This window comes from Mesoplodon bidens (assembly GCF_964165515.1).
Source record: "Mesoplodon bidens genome assembly, contig: HAP1_SCAFFOLD_84, whole genome shotgun sequence".
Lineage (NCBI taxonomy): Eukaryota > Metazoa > Chordata > Mammalia > Artiodactyla > Ziphiidae > Mesoplodon > Mesoplodon bidens.
This window is the reverse complement of record NW_027672468.1, coordinates 887,121-907,382: the sequence shown is the minus strand read 5'-3', so window position 1 is coordinate 907,382 and position 20,262 is coordinate 887,121. Positions and strand designations below refer to the sequence as shown.

The 20,262-nt window shown below is 38.7% G+C and overlaps 2 long non-coding RNA genes across 4 annotated transcripts; both read left to right on the top strand.

Annotated features, from left to right (window-relative positions):
• Positions 1-1,200: 1,200 nt before the first annotated feature.
• On the top strand, positions 1,201-4,625 carry LOC308610163. Its single transcript, XR_014014441.1, has 3 exons — positions 1,201-1,386; positions 3,037-3,122; positions 4,577-4,625. It is a non-coding gene; the product is annotated as an uncharacterized lncRNA (long non-coding RNA).
• Positions 4,626-5,542: 917 nt separating this feature from the next.
• On the top strand, positions 5,543-16,349 carry LOC308610162. 3 transcript variants are annotated; one of them, XR_014014439.1, is made up of 4 exons: positions 5,543-5,632; positions 6,966-7,046; positions 12,950-13,021; positions 13,809-14,130. It is a non-coding gene; the product is annotated as an uncharacterized lncRNA (long non-coding RNA). The 3 variants fall into 3 exon arrangements; XR_014014438.1 differs by lacking the exon at positions 5,543-5,632 and adding an exon at positions 16,287-16,349 and having other exon boundaries at positions 6,717-7,046; positions 13,809-13,883; XR_014014440.1 differs by lacking the exon at positions 5,543-5,632 and having other exon boundaries at positions 6,717-7,046.
• The last annotated feature ends 3,913 nt before the right edge of the window (positions 16,350-20,262 follow it).

Genomic DNA, 20,262 nt, shown 5'->3' with positions numbered 1-20,262 from the left:
ATAAAAAATAGTTGTCCATATCTAGTCATTCATTTGCAAGTCCCAACTTGATTTTGAAGCTATTGCATACCTAAACTATTACCTGGGATTGCTGGAGTTTTGTTTTTATTTCTAACAACAGGATATTTTGAAGTCTAGCCTTTAATTCATAATCCTAAGAGCTTCAGGATCTTTCTAACCTTGAAGAAAGGGAAAATGAAGCTATTGTGACATCAATTCAGAAGCAAAGCCTGAAGTTCTTCTGTGCTTTAGAGGTGGTGTTGCCCTCCCATGAGTGCAGGAGTCCCAGAGTTGTCATGGCTGAGGAAGCTTTGCATAAGTTGGAGGAAGGTCTGTTTTCCAGTGTGTTTGTGTGTGGGGAGGTGAGGGAGTGGGATTTCTCTTTTTTCCTTTCTTTCTGAAACTCACCTTTTCAGATACATCATCACTTTTCTAAGCCACTAAAGCCCTGGGCAGATTTTTTCTGCCTGACAATATAGGTTTTTATCTTAGGCAATACCTGACAGCACCTTAAACTTTAGAATTTTAGAACTGACCGCCTGCCAAGAAGCTTAGGAGGAAGGAAAATGAGTGAGTTTTTGTTGTTGTTATTGTTAATAATTTGTTATGTGCTAAAATATTCCTTCAAATACAGATGTCTTCTGGCCTTCAGTTATCCCAAGAAAATCATTGTCTAAAGATTGAAATAAACTCTTGTGTAAATATTCAGTCCTTTGCCTCCTATAGAAGGGCCTGAGCAGAAAAAGTTAATGTAGATCCCTAGAAAGGGGATTCCGATTGGTACTGAGTTTTTTCCTAGAATCCATGGCACTTGGGCTTAGGGTTTTAACTCAGAGGCAGAGCTGTTAGCGAATGGAGTGGAGGAGGCTCCACCATCCACCTGAGTGGGTGATGGTTGAGGAGAGGCCAGATCATCTACACTACCACCAAATCTATCTCACTGTATGAATCCAGCCCTTTACGCACAGGAGAGCAGGGTCTGTAGCAGTGCAGCCTCAGCTTGTCCATTTGAAATCTGTGAGTAGTATGAGGTTTGTGCATGTTCTTGGTTTGCATTTCCCATCGAGTATTTTAGGAACTTCCAGAACAGATCTGAGCAGTAAAAATGTGCCATGCCAGGGTATACCTGCAACAGAGACATTCACCCGTACCCCAGTGTTGTGCCTGCCCTTAATCACTAAGATAATGATCTAAGAATCACAGATGCATTTTTAGTTTTACACACATAACCTAGAAATCAGTTATGCAGACAGGCATTTTAAACTCATCTGTTTTGGTTGGATTTCGGGTCATTATCATTCCTTATGGAAAGGAAGGTAACCCAGAAGCTTGCTATTCAGAAGGCTATGACAGACGCATTCCAGAAACTGCTGATTGTGGCCTTAGGTAAGACCTTTTTGATTGTCCTTGAAGTACTTCAGTTTCAGTGAGCAAATAAAGTTACTTGAAAAGTTAATTGGATGAAAATAATGGTTGTCTAAAACATTACATATTCTTTCGCTCACCAGATGCTTTCACAGCAGCAGTCTTAAATGTGTTCTCTGTGGCATTTATGAGAAAAATGACAGCAAATATTATTGTCCCCAGTGTTTAGATGTAGAGTGACTTGCCACAGTTCATACAGAAAGTGTTTGATCCAGTTCTTCCCCAATTGCTTGCTTATCTTACAGAATAGTGCAGTGATTATAAGCCTTGGGCACCTGTGTTTGAGTCCTAACTTTGTCTCTTAGATTTTGTTGTTGTTGTTGTTGTTGCAATTTTAGGTTTTTCTAGCCAGAGACATTTGAAGGTATTTAATATCTCTAAGCTGCAATTTCTTTATCTGCAAATAGGATTAGTAATACAGCTTATCACCTAATGGAGGATATTGTAAGAGTAAATGAGATGATGAATGTAAAAAGCTTAGAACTATGCCTGAAACATAGTAAGCAGAGAAAATATATTGACTATTATTATTATCGTTGTTTTCTTGTTGAAGAGTTTATTAGATTATGTTTTTGAAATCAGTTTAATTTCAGTTTTCATTTCTGATATATTGGGTGAATATGATTCTTATATAATAATTGGCTACGTTTTTGTGAGCCTTGAAAATGGTCATGCTATTGAATAGTGTTGATTGTGTTCCCTATCGAGTTATACAGCAGTGAGAATGTCACAGGCTGTGCCCAAAGGAAACTTTATGATGAGTAGATTCCCGGAACAGAATTGCTCCCCTGCTTCACAGCCCTGCAGGCTTAGAGAAAATCCGAGCTAAGTTGTCAGAGACCTTATTTGCTTGTAAGAGTTGACCCTGGATTGGTCTTGGCCTTCCAGCCTGGGCAGTCCTTCCAGTGAAGTTTGACTTCCCTGGTCATCAGGCAGAATCTCCATCAGCTGTCAACTGTGGGTAACAACCTTTAAGAACCAAACTAAACGTCTGGGTTGTTTGTCCCTAATATGCCAAGGTATTCCTTGTATGTACTCCAAACTCCTTAGACCCAAAAGCCTGGTGGCTCTAGCTTGCCTTGAGGAAAGCTGTATTGTCCAAAAGGTACATGGGGTAGTTTCTGCCAGTAGAGTGTTCAAATGCTGTCTCTCTCTGTCTCTGTCTCCAAAGCTTTGTTCATTGTATCTGGTAGAAGTTTGATCCCAAGGAGTAGGCACTTGCCTTGCTTCTAATATGAAGTATCTATTATAGTCCAGTGGTATCTCTCCAGGTTTGAACTCATTTTGACCCCCACCTAATGTCTTCCTATTTCATTCTACTGTGATTGAACATTTTTGTTTCCACAGCTTTTACTTTCTATGTCATTATTCCTTAGTTCTTATTTCTAAGATCATAAAGGTTTTTGAACCAAAGTTGATACTTCTTATATACTTTTTCACAAATAATTATGATAAAAACTGGAGTGTCAGATGAGGGAACTTCTAGGAAAATGCTCTTATTTTCTGCTTTTAGAAATCAAAAGAATGTCTAATTATTGGGTGCTACCATTGTATACAGGAAGTTTTAGAACAAGAAAACTTCTGAATTGATCCTTGTTAACTTTATTTCAGAAATTGGTAAAACAGCCGTGGCATATAGACTCTGTGAAGACGTCACAGATGCTAGAACCAAAGAGGAACTACAGGATTTAATTCAAGTATGTGGAGATACAAACTCAAGGGGTACACAGCCAGTGTAGCCATAATTCAAAACAAGCAGCAGGATTTGGAAGACTTTGGCATGTCTACTCAGCTCTGTCTTCCTTAGGAAAATGTGAACTCTGAAACTGCTTTTGAGGCAGGGAATTTCTAGGACTTTTCCAAGTCCCGAGCCTTGTCTCTGGCCCATTATTTGAAGTTTGGAGAGCAGGATTGAGGGCCATCAGTGTACGTCTACAATTGTGGACACAGGAGAAGACACAGGCCCTTTAGAACTTCCCTCAAATAGAATTGCAGGGATTTGGGAACAAAGTAACTATGGCCTTAAGTGTGATTATGCTACAGTGTTTTAAAACTATTCATGCCTTTCAAGTAACGTATATTACCCCGATCTCAGCATCTCATATATATCTTGTGTTAAATATTTTGCCGAAGCACCTTTCTGTAAACCAATTATATGGATGCCTCGAATTAGGGATTAAGTTGTCAACGTAATTTCTAAAAGAAAACATTAATGTACTGTATATAGGATTTTTATTAAAAAGGAGCAAAAAATGTGTTTCATGTCATTGAGAGCTTATTTTGGGGCTAGTTTTCTGATTATTTAACTCACCCCAACGTTGCAAAGTTTGTTTTGAAGGGAAGAAAGTAGAGAAAGAAAAGGTGGTTATGTTCTGAAAAATGTAAAAATTTTGAAAGTTTTTCCTGTACGAAATAATTATTTTAATTCAATTGAAATCAGTCAAGGAAACTTCAAACGTATCCATGTTTGGACATTAAGAAGTCTAGCTTCCTGTGAAATGTGAGAGGAAAGGACTCCGTATTGATAGTAAAGATTTCGGAAAACTGATTATAACAACAGATCCATTCCTAAATGAGACCCATCTTGGAATCGGTTCCATTGAGAAACCATTATGTGCCAGGCACTGGAAATAAGATGAAGCTCCTTCTCTCTTGGAGTTTAGATGTTACAGGTGTACCAGACAATTAAAAAGGACTAAAATTAAATAGATTATGAAAAAGACTGTGAAGAAAGTAAACTGGGTGCTAGTTACAGTATTTGGAGAAAACTACTTAACATGCTGACTTTAATATTCTAAGTGTCTTCTCCATGTCTGCACACAGGGTAGACCTCTGAAAAGTGACACAGTAGTTTTTTCTAGATTAATGGTTCTGTTGAGACAAGGTGGGATGGGGGAAGTTTTCCCATGCTAATATAAAGGGCCATTCACTTGGTTTTAGACACTCTTTCCCAGGATGAATTGCTCACCTGCCCCAAACCCCTCCTATAGATGTTCTGGAGTCATCACTGATTCAGTGGTAACCTCTGATAACAGAGTGGTGAATTGATAATGAGACGTGAATACTGAGAGTTTGGAGGAAATGGCAACATTTTAGAATAATTGTAAGGTGTGTTCCCCTCCCGCCACCCTGACTGGTGCTCACTTTGCAGGTCAGCTACTTTTCTTGTCAGCCCTGTAGCCAAAGGGAGGAAGAATGTCTCTCAGACTTCAGCTTCGGGGAGGAAGTGTTCAGATTGCCAGAACTGGACTAGCACTTTTGAATTTCCCAGAATGCCACATCCTGTGGTTTCCTCGGGAAGCTCTGCATCCTTCCCAACTCCCCTCCACCCCTGGGCTGCTGGAGGTTGTGGCCACTGGGGTCTGCAGCCCAAATCCCGCCTCATTGTTTGGGCCCTGGGAGGGCAGGGCAGGGTTGGGAAGGGGGCCCGGAAGGAGGTAATTGTCACCTTTGCAAGGGGAAGGGTGGCTTGTGCCCTGGGGACTCTGGGAAAAAGGCTCACTCTGGTGGTGTGCATTGGATCTCCGCAGGAGCCTAATAAAGGTGGAGTAACTACAGATGTCATAAATAACGGGTGGGACATTAGGTGGGGGAGGGACACGCGGTTGCTAACGGTTGCTAACGGTGAGCCCTCGCGTTGCAGCGCTGGCATAACGGTTCAGTTCGGCTCTGAAGGACGATGTGGCTCTGGCTCCTCACTGGCCTGGGTCACTGTGCCTGGGAGCGGCCGTATGTTATGTCCTGGCTGTGCCTCTGTGTCCCTGCTGCGCCCCACGGCTCCTCCTCACATGGCAACGACTGTGGCTTCTAGTCCAGGCAGTTCAGCCTCTGGAGTGGGCCCTGGGCCCCATCCAGGTGACCCCCTACCCCCCGCGGCTCACCGAGTCTTGGTCTTCATACGCCTGACACAGCCCTCCCAAAATGCCCCATGCCCTTACACCCCTGGCAGAAGGCGGGGGCTTTAATTACTTGACGTCCTCGTCTCCAGTCCAGATGTTGGCCCCACCTCATCAGGAGTTGACTGAGACTGAGGCTCCATACCCGGACATGAGTTCCGTTGGAGAGCTCCCTACAGGGCCAGATCAGTTTGCTGTTCCATATCAGTATCTGAATAACGAGCAAATCCAACATCAAAAGCTCCCAGAGGCGGTTCCAGTGCTAGAGTGGGATCAGAATCAGCCCTTGGTTCTGCCTCCTCGACACAAAAGTAAGACTAAACATATAGGTCTAGATCAGGCTGAAGGTCACTAATCATTTGAAATACTTGTTCCACCTCTAGGTAGTAAGAGCTCAAAACCAATGAGCTTTATTGTTTCACCCCCAAACCTGAAGAAAGATCTAGTTCAGCATCGACGGCTTGCCAAAGTTGTTGTTGGAACTATAGGCCAATTTGAAAAAAAACACTCAGGATCTAGAACAACAGTTGCAGGGTGATTATTTACATCCCAGTATGGATGCCTTTTATCCTGAGGAGAGCATACCTAGGGATTTTCTGGGGAGCCCAGATGAACCTCCAGAGTCCCCTGAGGAAGCTGAAATGTCTGCATCCCAGCAGGAGGCCCAAACTCGTCATCCGGAGCTCACTGAGGAGGCTGAATCTTTACCTCATCAAGAGGCCCCTGCTCAGCATCCACAGACCCCTGAGGACGTTGAATCTTTTTCACCCCAGGCAGAGGCCCAGGCTCAGCATGCAGAGCCCACTGTGGAGGTAGAACCACCTCCACTTCCGCAGGGGGCTCCATCTCAGCCTTCAGAGGCCCCTGAGGAACTAGAAACTTCAAGGCCTCAGGAGGCCCTCGCCCGGCCTTTGGAGACACTTAAGGAGGTTGTAGTTTGACCATGTGTTCATCATGGGGTAAATGAAGCTCAGCAGTCACACTTGTACAATGTCACTGTTAAATCTCTGGCTCTGGCACTTCCCATAAATCCACAGGTCACTAAAGAGGTTGAACGTTCTCCAGTCCAGCAGAAGCCCCCATCTCGGCCTCCAGAGCTCCTTACGGAAGTTGTAGCTCAGTCTCCATTGTATCCCGAGGTGACAGATCCAGCACAGAGCAGGACCGTGCTGAGCACCCAACATCAGCCAGTATCAAGAGCAGTGGTTCTCACCCAGGGTGATTGTGCACACAGGTGACATTTGGTAGTGTCTGGAGACAGTTTTGCTTGTCAGAACTGTATATGCTACTGGCATCTAGTGGACAGAGACCAGAGATGCTACTAAACATCCAACAGTGTACAGGAGAGCCTCCCACAGCAAAGAATTATCCAGCCCAAAGTGTCAGTAGTGCTGCCTAGCTAGAGAAATAAAGATCACTTAACACAAGTATTTAATGAGCATTTAGTATTTTGTATCTAATGCAGCACATATATAATCATGAAAGTATAAATCATAATATCTCCCACAGTGAGATTTCTTTAGTGTATGGAGGGAGTAGTGATGTTATGTTTCATCATATATAAATTAGAATTATTGCCAAAGGATAAATGTTCTGAAAGAATATCTATTTTTCTAATTCTTTTGCTTGTGTCTTTTTTTGTAGAAATCTTGGTTGCAATTTACTCCCAGAACTGAGCTTTGGAACGTTTCAGGCCTGGCATGGAATGCAGTTTTTACACAAGTTGTAAGTGAAATAGAAGATGAATACATGTAAACAACTGTGTGTAAAAACAATCATGCAGTTATTGGTTAGCTGGGTGTAAGTAAGCCCAGTATGAATTCTGGAAAGTATGTCTTGAGAGCCATTTATTTTTTTTTTTCAAATGAGGCAACTAAGGTACAAAGAGGCCAAGAGACTTGTTTAACTCATATATATGAAAGGCTCTGCTTTCCATAGTACTGATCTTTGGCATGGTCAATTAAAGGCACCAAACAAAAACACTCAGATTAGCATTGTCATGGAATCCCAGGGATGCCTCTCCATTATGCGAGTGGTCCAGGGACTTCCACTTTTGAATTTCACTTTGATTCCTTTTCATGTGCAAAGTTCCTAACTGCTTAAAATGTATGCAACACAGAGCTGCAGAGAACTAAGTTTAGCAGGGTGTGGTTCAGTGGGTGTGGGTGCTTCCCCAACCATCATTAGCTCTTTTAAATGGTAAAGCAGAAAGAATTCCTGAACACCCACCACAGGGCTCTCCCCAGCCTCCCAGAACATTATTTTTCAAAAAAGCATATATTGCTGAAGTGAATTATCTGTGGCCAATAGGAACCTTTGAGGTATGGAAAAAGACGTTGTTTGTGTTCAGCTGTAGTGTGAAAAATATAAAGAAAAGACTTTGCTGCGGCCTAATTCAATATGTTTTCTTTGCTGACTACTCTTCAATAAGAAGTGTGGGTTTTACACCCCTTCAGCTCAAAACTTCTCTGATTTCTCATGGCACAAGGAAATGATAGTGGGTACGTTCAATGGCCCGAAGGCGATTTTAGACTCAAGGTAAAGAGCTCTTCTACACCAGGCTTTGGAAAAGACTCTCTTACCTGTCTTGTGGTTCAGAAATCCAGTTTCACACAGTTCACATATTTTGGGTTAATGAAGGTGTTGAGGCTGTGTCTGGAGCTGGATTAACAATTCCTGCAGATGCCTATCTTTAGCGGCCTCCTTGCTTTCCCTTGTTAGTTTGCTGACGCCTACCTTGGGGAGAGAGCACCAAGGGTCGGTTTTTCTTTTGTTAGCACACCGGAGAGCAGGCTCGTGAGGTCCCTTCACCAGGAGGTTTTAGTAGCGTCAGTACAACGTCTGAAACTCACCACTTTTCCTAAACATCCTAGAACACCAAGAGTTCCTTATAAGAATCAGAGTTTCACTATAGTTATGTAGGTAACACAGGAAAATACATTGTGGAAATAAATAAATAAATCACTGAGTGCCATGCCCACTGTCTGTGAACACTGTACTAAGTGCTGGGGATACAAAGACGCATAGGCAGGGACTTTGTCCCCAAGAAGCTTTCATACTGGAAGGAGAAATATGGATGTCGATGGGAAAACATATATGAGAGCCATTCTAGCATCTATGCAGCAGGGTAACAAGGAGAGGGAGGGGGGTGATGAAGTAGAAAATGGGTGGTAGGTTAGAAAAGATTTGTAATGGAAGAGGCACCAACTTGTTCCTTTGGAATTTGTGCTCCTCTTAAATGACAGAAAAAGGTAGTGAAAGAATCAGAACTATCTGGTGTTGTAAATAAATTAGTACTGTACTCCGAAAACTCATTCACAGTTACTTTCAAAAGATTGTCACAGTATAGTAAGTCTTTGTTTTGGACTAAGTCTTTCTAATAGACAAAGCTAATTTGCTTCAGGAAACATTTGCCATGGTGAGATCTAAACTTTATTGCATCTCTTACCAAAGGCAAGCCACCAAGGGAAGATGCCACCCTCGAGTTAAATCATTTTACTACCTATAATGACATATTACTGGGGTGTTTATAAGTTGCCGGCATTAAATAAGTTTGGAAAAGGGCCCCAGCTGAGGTGGACTTATCATGAATTCAATGAACCTTAGGCTTCAGGGCTCCTCACTTGCATAGGTCCCTTCCAAAGTCTTGAGAGGGGTCCTAGCGATTTTTCTATTTATAACTTTGCATGTTTTTATTAGATAGGATTTCCCAAAGTAGATGAGGTTCAGGCCCCACAAAACCTTGATTCATCACCGGGTGTCAGGTAATTATAAGGCAGTAGGTTTCTTGAATGAAGCCTCTATGTTATTGAGAAATATCAGGTGAAGTAGTTAGCAGTGTGGTAGTCTATTTTAAATCCGAAATCTACCTCAAAGATGAGGCAAGAGCTTATTAATTTATAAAGTACCACTTTTTGAATGGTGGTAGTAATCATATCTCTTTCAGATAAAATCAGGAATGAAATATTCTATGGAAAACCGGCAGTGGCTGATAATCCTAAATGTTAAGTATGCTTTTTTCTCTGACTGTAAAGTGTTTCTCCTTCATTCACCTATGCACGTCCAGACTGATGGCTTATTTTTAAAAATTCTTTTAGTCACTTCATTGGATCTAACAATACAAGCTCCATGATTTTAGAAACTGAAGGACTGTACAATGTAGAAAGGCTATATATAACTTCACCAGACAGAGCACATTCACATGCTGGCTTGTCCGTGGTACATCAATATTGTACCAAGAACATAAGCACGAAGAGAGAATAAGAGGAAAATCAAAGCCTTATCCCTATTGAATTATTTACCCCATTGTTGAGAATATCAGTGTGGGAGGTGTGGCCACACTATGAAGGCAAATTGAGCTGCGGTCACAGAGCCGCCCTAATGCTCCCCCAGTCAGCTAGCATTGGTTTCCTTTACATAGCTATGTACACACAAAAGCTTACACACTTGAGGGTGTTGTCCTCCCTTTTTGCTATGTACTAGAATCCTGGCAGCTTCTCAGATTTAGAAAGGCATAAACACTAAAAGCAAAAATAACTTGGGTCTGCCCTTTGGGGTGATTCAGGGTGGCTGTTTTATTTGTAATAGTTCAAAATTTTGAGATTGTCACACCTAGCAACTACTATACTTTTCTCCTCCCAACTGCATCTTATTCTTCCCACCTGTAGTATTTTCTCCCATTCTATATGTTTATTCACTTTCTCGATAGTGTCCTTTGAAGCACAAACTTTATAGTTTTTATAAAATCCAATTCATCTATTTTTCCTTTGGTTGTTTGTGCTTCTGGTATCATATCTAAGAAACTGTTGTCTAAAGCAAGGTCATAAAGATTTACCCCTGTGTTTTCTAAGCTCTTACATTTGGATATTTGATCCATTTGGAGTTAATTTTCATATACGGTGTGAAGCTTCATTATTTTGTGTGTGGATGTACAGTTGTCCCAGCATCATTTGAAAAGACTGTTCTTTCCACATTGAATTGTTTTGGCACCCTTGTTGAAAATCAATAGACCATAAATATGAGGGTTTATTTCTATATTGTCAATTCTGTTCCATTGATTTCCATGTCTGTTCTTATTCCAGTACCACACTGTGATTGCAGTAGCTTTGAACTGAGTTTTGAAACCAGGATGTGTGAGTCCTCCCACTTTGTTCTTTACCGACATTGTTTTGGTTATTCTGTTTCCTTGAATTGCCATAGGAATTTTAGAAACAGCTTGGCAATTTCTGGAAAGAAGTCAGCTGGGATTTTGATAGGAATTGCAATGGAACCATAGGTCGATTTGGGAAGTAGTGAAATTTTAATAAGATTATCTTCCAGTCCATGAATCCAGCATGTCTTTATACTTATTTAGATCTTCTTCAATTTCTTTCAACAGTTTTGTACTTTTCAGTGTGAATCTTGCACTTACTTGGTAAAATATTCCCCTAAGTATTATATTTGTTTTGATGCTGTTCCACATGGAATTGTTTTCTAAATTCCATTTTTCGATTACTCATTGCTGGTGTGTAGAAATAATATTGATCTTATATCCTACAACCTTGCTGAACTCATTTATTAATGCTAACAGTTATTTTCCTAGATGCCCAGGAATATGTCTTGTGGTCTTCCAGTTTCCCAGGAATACACTGGAATATTGCAAAGTGTCTGTGGACATCTCATTCCTCAGCTTTTCTTTTAAAGCTTTGCGGTTGGGTTGTTTTTTGCCCCAAACTGTTATCCGTTACCTCATGCCACCGCCATGTTAAAATATTTGCTTGAAAATGTTTTCCAGAAATGCCACCTGAGCAGAGGCTTTTCTCACTAGACAGCCCTCAGTCAGGTCAAAGGCAAGCCTTTCAAGTGAGGTCTTCCAGGGGACCACCAGACATGTAAAACAATGAGAGTTCTTTGGGAATGAGGCTTTGAAGGACCTCCCAGTCCATGCTGCTCATTCTGGTACCAGGGATGTGGGCTGTTTTTCAAGGCTACCACTGGCATGGAGAGCAAAGGTCGAGGGCAAGTTAAAGCAACACAGATCTCGTTGTTCTTACAGAAATTAATTTGTTTTCCTTGAATAAATTGCTCCCCCATTTACTGCCAGCATGTTGGTTAAGTTTCCAGAGTTCAGAAGAAGTTGATTCTGACCATTTTTGCCAGTTTTGTTGTTGTTGTTATTGTTGCTTCTATGCAGGGATGAATTTTCAGATGTCCTTCCTCCATCATTTTTACTGATTTTCCTGCAATTAAAAAAAAATCTATAAAGTCTCAATGGCCATAGGCTAATTAAATATTTATCATGAGAGATGATTAAGGAAAAAATAAATAAAAAGAGAAATAAATAAATAAATAAATAAAAAGAGAAAATATAATTCTCATAGAGGCTTTCCCAGATGGGTAGATGAAGTTTGAAAAGGTATTTCTATATTTAGTGCTGTCAAAATTAAGGTTAAAGTAACAGATGTTTCAAAAAAAAAACACCCTTTCTTTTCATTCAGGTTAAACGCAGGCTTTAGAGTCAGAACTGAGTTCAAATTCCAGCTCTGCTTCTTACGAGCTTGATGACTTAAGACAAGTTATGTAACTTCTCTGTGCCTCAGTTTCCTCATTTGTACAATTGTGTAATATATATATCACATAAGGTTACTGTGAGGATGAAATGTTAAATGCTGATCACATATGCATGGCAACCCAAAGGATATTAGTTTTGCTAATTATCTTTATAATATTCTGCAAAAGTACACTAATAATTCTTGAGTAGAGTTAACCTAAAGTCAGATATTCTCTTCTTTCTTCCTGTTTCTTTTCTGTTTTTTTCCCCCTTATTTGTTTTAAAGAACTAAGGGGAAAAAAAAGAAAGAAAGAAAGAACTATGAAGAAAATCTATTCCAACATTTTGGAATAAAATTTTGTTCCCCAAAATTAATTTGTTTATTTTATTGATATATAAATAAAATGTTATTTATTTATTCAGCAAACATTTATTAAATGCCTAGTAAATCTTAGGCACTATGTCAGGCACAGGAATAATAATGACAATAAAGTGTGGTCTCTGCTCTCAAGTTGCTGACAATCTAGGAGAGTGACAAGTAAACAGTTGATTACATACACAGTAACAAAGGCTATAGCACAAGAATACACACGGGACTATGTGATGGGAGTATGGCTTTCACCAGTTCCTCTTGGATTTCTCTCTTCTTTGGCTCCAGAACCAAGGAATTAGCCTTATTTTTGTCTTTAGCTGGGTAGTTTAAATCATGAAATTTTTCAAACTTTGTAGAGATGAAAGAAAAACACCTTGAATTATGGAAGACACTAGAAATAGTACTTTTTTACAGAGCAAGGGCTTCCTACCAGCATAGTCACTTCAAGGGTTTTTAACGTGAAAAGTACTTTGGCATATTTTTTCTTTGCTAGCCACTTTTTTTCTATTTTATTGTTTGTTTGTTTGTTTCTCTTCTCCACTTTATCATCTAGAGACCTGGGTAGCTCCCAGTGAAAGAGTGTTTTACAGATTCTAAGGCTGATATATAGGTAAAGACAGAAAATGATTTTTTTAACCTTCAAGTTCCATACCAAAAAAAATGACTATAAACTTTCATGGAAGTAATTGAAAATGCAGATAATTTTAATTCCATTCCATTTTTCAGAATTCTCAATCGTAATCCTTTGCCAACAGTTGAAGATTCTTGTCTTTTTAAAGTGCCAGCATTAAACTATTTGTAAGTATTGTAACAGTTTCATGGCTTATGAGATAATTTCTGCTCCTTTTTACTTTCGTCAAAAATTGAGTACTTTGGCTAAACAGTCATAATTTAGATTTTAACTGTGTTATTGAAAATAAGAGTTATTGGCAAAGAAAAGGATTAAGAAAGAATATATATGGGTAAGAGAGCCAGCAGAGGATGAGAACAGTGTTGAAGAACACATATAGATATGGAACATGAATATACATATAGGAATAGTATTTATCCAAGAAAGCAAAAAGGAATAAGGGGTACATTATTTTTTTTTTAAAAAAGAGTGATCGGGCTTCCCTGGTGGCGCAGTGGTTGAGAGTCCGCCTGCCGGTGCAGGGGACACGGGTTCGTGCCCCGGTTTGGGAAGGATCCCACATGCTGCGGAGCGGCTGGGCCCGTGAGCCATGGCCGCTGGGCCTGCGCGTCCGGAGCCTGTGCTCCGCAATGGGAGAGGCCACAACAGTGAGAGGCCCACATACTGAAAAAAAAAAAAAAAAAAAAAAAAAAAAAAAAAAAAAAAGAGTGATCAAAAGAGGTAGATGCAATTGAAAAGGAGAAGTGAGGATAATAGAAAATGATTGTACTGTTCAGCACCAAGGTCATTAATTTGATGATGCAAATTTAAATTTCTTCCAAAAGAGCTCTTTGGAATTATCATCTATGGCAAGTAAGAAGCCAAAGTGGAAGTAATCACATGTTAAGTATCTTCTTCAGTTTAGAAATTTTGTCTTTGGGTTTTATATCATGCATGTTTGGGCTACTCCTTCAGAGACATGGGAACAGCACAAGTGTCACTTACAGCAATTGAAAGCATCCTCATGATGACCCTTGAATTGGAAACACTGTAAGTTGATTTTTCTTACATTGATTTTCACTCAATTGTATTTTTAGGTTTGTTTGATTATCTTCTTAAGTCAGGTTTATTTATGTATAATTTTCATTTAACAAAATTCACTCTTTTTAAATATACAGTGTGATGTGTTTTGACAAACGTATAGTTCTATAGCCACCACCACATTTGAGGTAAAGAAAACTTCTGCACTCCCAAAAGACCCCTCCTGTCCCTCTGTAGTCAATCCATCCTCCTGTCACTACGAGCCCCTGGCAACCACCAATCTGATTTTTGTCCGTATAATGTTGCCTTTGCCAGATTATTTGATAAATGAAATCATGTGGTATGTAGTTTTTTGTTTTTGGCTCCTTTCACTTAGCCAGTCTCTTTGGAGATTTATCTGTTTTGTTGCACCTGTCAGTAGCTCATTCCTTTTGAGCGCTGAGCAGTATTCTACTTGTGTGGATACACATTCATTGTTTGATGCACATTTGAGTTTCTTCTTGTTTTTTGCCTATTATGAACAAAGCCTCTGAAAACACTCACATGTGTGTGTGAACATATGTCTTGTGTGAGCATATGTTTTCATTTCTTTGGGGTAAAATACCTCAGGGTGGGATTGCTTTATCATATGCTAAGTGCCTGTTGAACTTTTTAAGAAACTGCTGAACTGTTTTCTAAAGTGCCTGTGCCATGTTGCTTTCCCACAAGCAGTCTATGAGAGTTGCAGATGCTCTACCTCTTCACCTGATCCTTATATTAGTTTTTTTAAAACATTTTAGCCTTTCTAGTAGGTGTGTAGTTGAATCTCGTGGTTTTTGCCACATTTTGCATTTCTGTAATAGCTGATGATGTTGAGTGTCTATTCATGTGCAAATATCTTTTTAAATGAAGTGTCTGTTCAAATCCATTTTTAATTGGATATTTGTATTGAGAATTAAGAGTGCTTTATATAAAAAGCAACGGAAAAAGTCCTTGCTCTCAGATATGTGTTTAGTAAATATCTTCTCCCAGATTGTGACTTATCTTCATTATATTAAAGCGTCTCTGAAAACTAGAAGTGTTAAATTTTTGATGAACTCTAATTTAGCAATTTTTCTTAATTTTTCATATTTATTTAATTTATTTATTTGGCTGTGCTGGGTCTTAGTTGCAGCAGATGGGCCCCTTAGTTGCGGCTCATGGGCTTCTTAGATCTGGCATGCGAACTCATAGTTGAGGCATGCATGTGGGACCTAGTTCCCTGACCAGGGATCGATCCCGGGCCCCCAGCATTGGGAACTTGGAGTCTTAACCACCAGGGAAGTCCCTTAGCAATTTTTCTTAGATGGTTTCTGCTTTTTTGTGTCTTAATCTAAGAAATCTTTCTCTGAGACCCCACTGTGTAACCCAAAATCACAAAGATTTTCTCCTACGTATTCTTCCAGACGTTGTATAGCTACATTTAGGTCTATGATTCATTTTGAGTTAATTTTCATATACGTTGTGAGGGAAGGGTCAAGTTTTATTTTTTTGCGGTTTAAGAAACTATTTCTGTAGGACCCTATTGTGACAGTTTATTACACAACGTACTGCACCTTAAATTGTGCCATCCCCCCTCCAATATGGCAAGCTAATAGAAACTTTCTGTTACGCCAAGGCTAGCTGAGGGGATTGCGTGAGATTAGTATGCGGAAACGGCCCTGCATTTAGCAGTCTGTTCCAACCGTCTTTGTCAGGTCACCTGACAAATGACTGTCTTCACCGTGCCGTCACGCATTGGTCACTGCTCTAGCCTCATCTTCCTCAGCGTCCCACAGCATCTGCCACAATTGTGATCCCTCTCTTGTCAGCTACATGCCCTCCTCTCTGGATATAAAAAACTATTTCCCTGTGTAACGACGTTACTGTTGATACACAGTATTGAAGAAATTAAATTCCTACACAATAATATTACCTAATAAAGTGTTGCTATTCAAATTTCCCCAATTGTCTCTCTTATATAATATCATTTCTTTTAACAGCTTTTTGAGGTACAATTGACGTGCAGTAATCTGTGTTCACACACACACATACTTACACACCATGAAAACATCACGAAAATCAAAATGTCCATCACCTCAGAAAGTTTCTTAATGTCTCTTTGTAATTCTTCCTTCCCATCGTTCCTTGCACTTCCCAGTCGCCATGCAACCATTGATCTGCTTTCTGTTTGCATTTTCTAGAATTTTATGCAAATGGAATCATGCAGTGTATACTTTTTTCTAACTGGCTTCTAACCCAGCATGATTATTTTAATCTTCATCCATATTGTTGTCTATATCAGTAATTCATTTCTGTTTATTGCTGAATAGCATTCCTTTATATGGATGTACCACCATTTATGTATTGACCATTGATGGACATTTGAGTTGTTTGAGTCTTTGTCTATTACAGATAAAGTTGCTATGAATATTTGTGTACAAGTCTTGTATGGATGTTTACTTCCATTTCTCCTGGGTAAGTGCCTGCCTGTAGAATGGCTGCATCATTGGTAAGTGTATGTTTAAGTTTTTTAAAAATACCTATTTTCCATAGTGGTTTGATCATTTTACATCTCTACCAGCAGTCTATGAGAGCTGCATTTTCTTCACGTTGTGGCCAACATTTGCTATGCTCAGTATTTTTAATTTTAGATAGTTTAATAGGTGTGTAGTTGTATCTCACTGTAGCATCCCTAATGATTAATCATGTCAAACATCTTTTCATATGCTTATTTTCCACCTGTATATCTTTGAATCTTTTATCTATATTTTTCTGGAGTTTTGAGAGTTCTTTATATATTCTGGAAATTAGTCCTTTATCCAATAGGTAAGTTGCTAGGTATTTTCTCCCATTCTGTGACTCATCTTTTCGTTCACTCAGGAGTGTCTTTTGCAGGGCAGAAATTCTTAATTTCGATGGTGTCTAATTTATCTATTTTTTTCTTTTATGCATTATGCTTTTGGTGTTGTATCTAAGAAATCTTGCCGAACTCAAGGTCATAAAATTTTTCACCTGTTTTGTTCTAGACGTTTTATAGTTTTATGTTTTACATTTAGATCTTTGAACCAAGTTGAGTTCACTTCTGTATATGGTTTAGATGGAAGTTCATTTTTTTTTTCTTTTTGCACCTGGATATTCAGTTGTTCCAGCATCATTTGTTGAAAAGACTATCATTTCTCCACTGAAATGCCTTTGAACCTGAAAGTCAGTTCTCCACCTCTCTCTACTTCAGAACTTTGTATTCTGTTCCTTTGGTCTTTTTGTCTATCTTTACACTACTATCACAATGTCTTGAAGATGTAGCTTCATAATCCTTGAAATCAGTTGCTGTTAGTTCTTCAACTTTGTTCTTTCTCAAAGTTGTTTTAGTTATTCTAAATTTTATTTCCATATGAATTTTAGAATTAGCTTGTCAATGTCTATAGAAAAGCCTACTGGGGTTTTGATGTATAAATCGATTTGGGGAGAATTGATGTCTCAACAATATTGAATCTTCTGATCCATGAATACTTTATATCTCTCCATTTATTTAGGTCTTTCTTAATTTCCCCCGGCAATATTTTACAGTTTTCAGTGTGCAAGTCTTTTGTCAGATTTATTCTAAGTATTTTATATGTTGGATTCTTTTATAAGTAACATTTTAAAACTTGGATCTCTGATTGTTTGTTGAGACAAATTCATCTTTTTATATGTTGATCTTGTACCCTGCAAACTTGATAGACTCATTTATTAGTTCCAGTAGCATTTTCGTAGCTTCTATCAGGTTTTCTACATAATCATGTTATCTGCAAATAAAGATAGTTTTACTTCTTCCTTTCCATTCTGAATATGTCTTTTCTTTTTGTTGCCCTATTGCACTGGCTAGAACCTTCAGTGCAATGTCAAATAGAAGCAATGAGAGCAGATATCCTTGCCTTGTTCCTGATCCTGGTGAGAAAGTACTTTGTCCTTCACCATTAAGTATGATGTTAGGTTTTTTGTAGAAGTCTTTTATCAAGTTGAGGAAGTCTCCTTCCATTCCTAGTCTACTGAGGGCTGTTTTTTTTTTCTTTAATCAGGAATGTATGTTAGATGTTTTCATTCTTTTCCTGCATCTATTGCAGTGATTATATGATTTTTCCCTTCTTTTCTTAATTTGTTTATTTATTTTTGGTTGAATTGGGTTTTCATTGCTGTATGTATCCAGTATTCTTAATCTTTTATGTAGATCCATATTCCAATCTGGTGTCATTTTCCTTCTGCTTAAAAATACTTCTTTTAACATTTCTTATTGTGAAAGTCTACTAGCAATGAATTCTTTCAGCTTCTGTATGTCTGAGATAGTCTTTATTTTGCTTTTGTTTTGACAGATCTGGGTATAAAATTCTAGCTTGATAGAATTCAATTCACTACTTTAAAGATGTTATTCCACTGAGTTCTCGTTTACGATTTTTCAAGCAAGAATTCTGCTGTCATTGTCATCTTTGTTCCTCTGTATGTAGTGTATAAGTTTTTTCCTCTGGCTCCTTTTAAATTCTTCTCTTTATTGCTGGTTTTGAGCAATTCGATTATTTTCTGTGCCTTGGTGTAGTTTTGTCCATGTTTCTTATGCTTAAAGTTCATTGATCTTCTTGACTTTGTGGGTTTATAGTGTTTACCAATTTGGAAAATTTTTGGCTATTATTTCTTCAAATTTTTATATTTCTCCTCTCCTTCATGGACTCTAAGTACACATGTATTAGGCCACTTGAAGTTGTTGCACAAGTCACTGAGGCTCTATTCATTTTGTTGTTGTTTTGTTACTCCTTTTGTTTCATTTTGGATAGTTTCTGTTGCTATGCCTTAATGTTCACTGACCTTCTGCCGTGTCTAATTAGCCTTTAACCTCCTGCAATATCTTTTTCATTTAGACATTGTTTTTAATCTCTAGAAGCTCAATTTAGGTCTGTTTTACATTTTCCATGCCTGTACTTAACATTTTCAGTGTTTAGTCTGGGTTTTTTAGCATATGAAATACAGTTATAATAACTTTTCTTCATGTATAATAACTTTTTAAAAGTTCTTTTCTGACAATTCTAACATCTGTATCGATTATGGGTTATTGTTGATTGATTGCCTTTTCTCCTCAGTATGGGTCATATTTTCCTACTTCTTTACATGCTTGCATGCAATTTTTCATATGATCCCAGATATTGTGAGTTTTAGTTTATTGTGTGCTAGTATATTTATATTCCTGTAAAATGCCTGGGCTTTGTTTTGGGTGAAATTAGGTTACTCAAAACAGTTGTATTCTTTTAGGTCTAGCTTTTAAGTTTCGTTGGGTAGGAGTCCAAGTAGCCTTTAGTCTGGAGCTCATTATTTGCAACTACTGAGACAAGTCCTTTCTGAGTATCATGAGGTTTTCCAGTCTGACTTGTAGGAACAGGTACTATTCCTACAACCCTGTGTGATATCCAGTTGTTCTTCTTATTAATCCTTTCATGTGGTTCTTTTCCTGGCATCAAGTTATTCCTCACACAAATGTACTGACCCATACTTTGTTGAATTCTCAAGAGATCCCTCTGCATATCTCCAGAGTTCTTTGTCTGTGCACTTCTTTTCTCTCTGATACTCTGCTTTGTGAACTCTAGTTACCTTGGTTCTCCCAGACTCTTATCTCCATTTCATCTGTCAGGGAGCCCACTAGTCTCTGTCTGGACTTCTCTTCCCTGTACCATGACGTGAATACTCTCTCAGAGAAGTAAGGGAATTATAGGGATCACTTCATTTATTTCCCATCTCCTCGGGAATCACTGAAATTTATTGCCTGAGGTTCAGTTTCTTGAAAACTGTTTTTTCATTATGTTCCATCTGATTTTTTCCTTGTTTCAGGTGGGAGGTTAAGTTGGCCCTTGTACTTCATCTTGGCCAGAAGCCAATAACATTCTTTAAGTCTGTTTTGTTTTGATACAGGATCCAATTAAAGATTAGGCATTGCATGTCATGTCTGTGTTTCCGTTAATCTAGAATTTTTCCCTAGTATTTTTTTTGGTCTTTTATGACATTGGCTTTTTTGAAGAGTCTAAGCCAGTTGTCCTGTAAATTGCCCCACAACCTGTATTTGTCTGTTTCCTCATTAGATTCGAAGTAAACATTTTGGGGAAGAATACTACATAGGTGATGTATTCTTCATACTTCATCACTTGAGGTGGCCCAGTGCTAAGTTTGATCACGTGCTTAAGGTGGTCTATTCCATATCTCTCCATTGTAAAGTTATTTTTCCCCTTGGTAATTGATAAATAATATGTGGGGTGATCCTTGGGATCAGTGAAGATCCTACTTTCAAACAACTCTTCACCCAACTGTGCATCAATGATAATCCTTGTCTGAATCGATTATTACATTGATAGTTGCAAAATAACACTTTCCT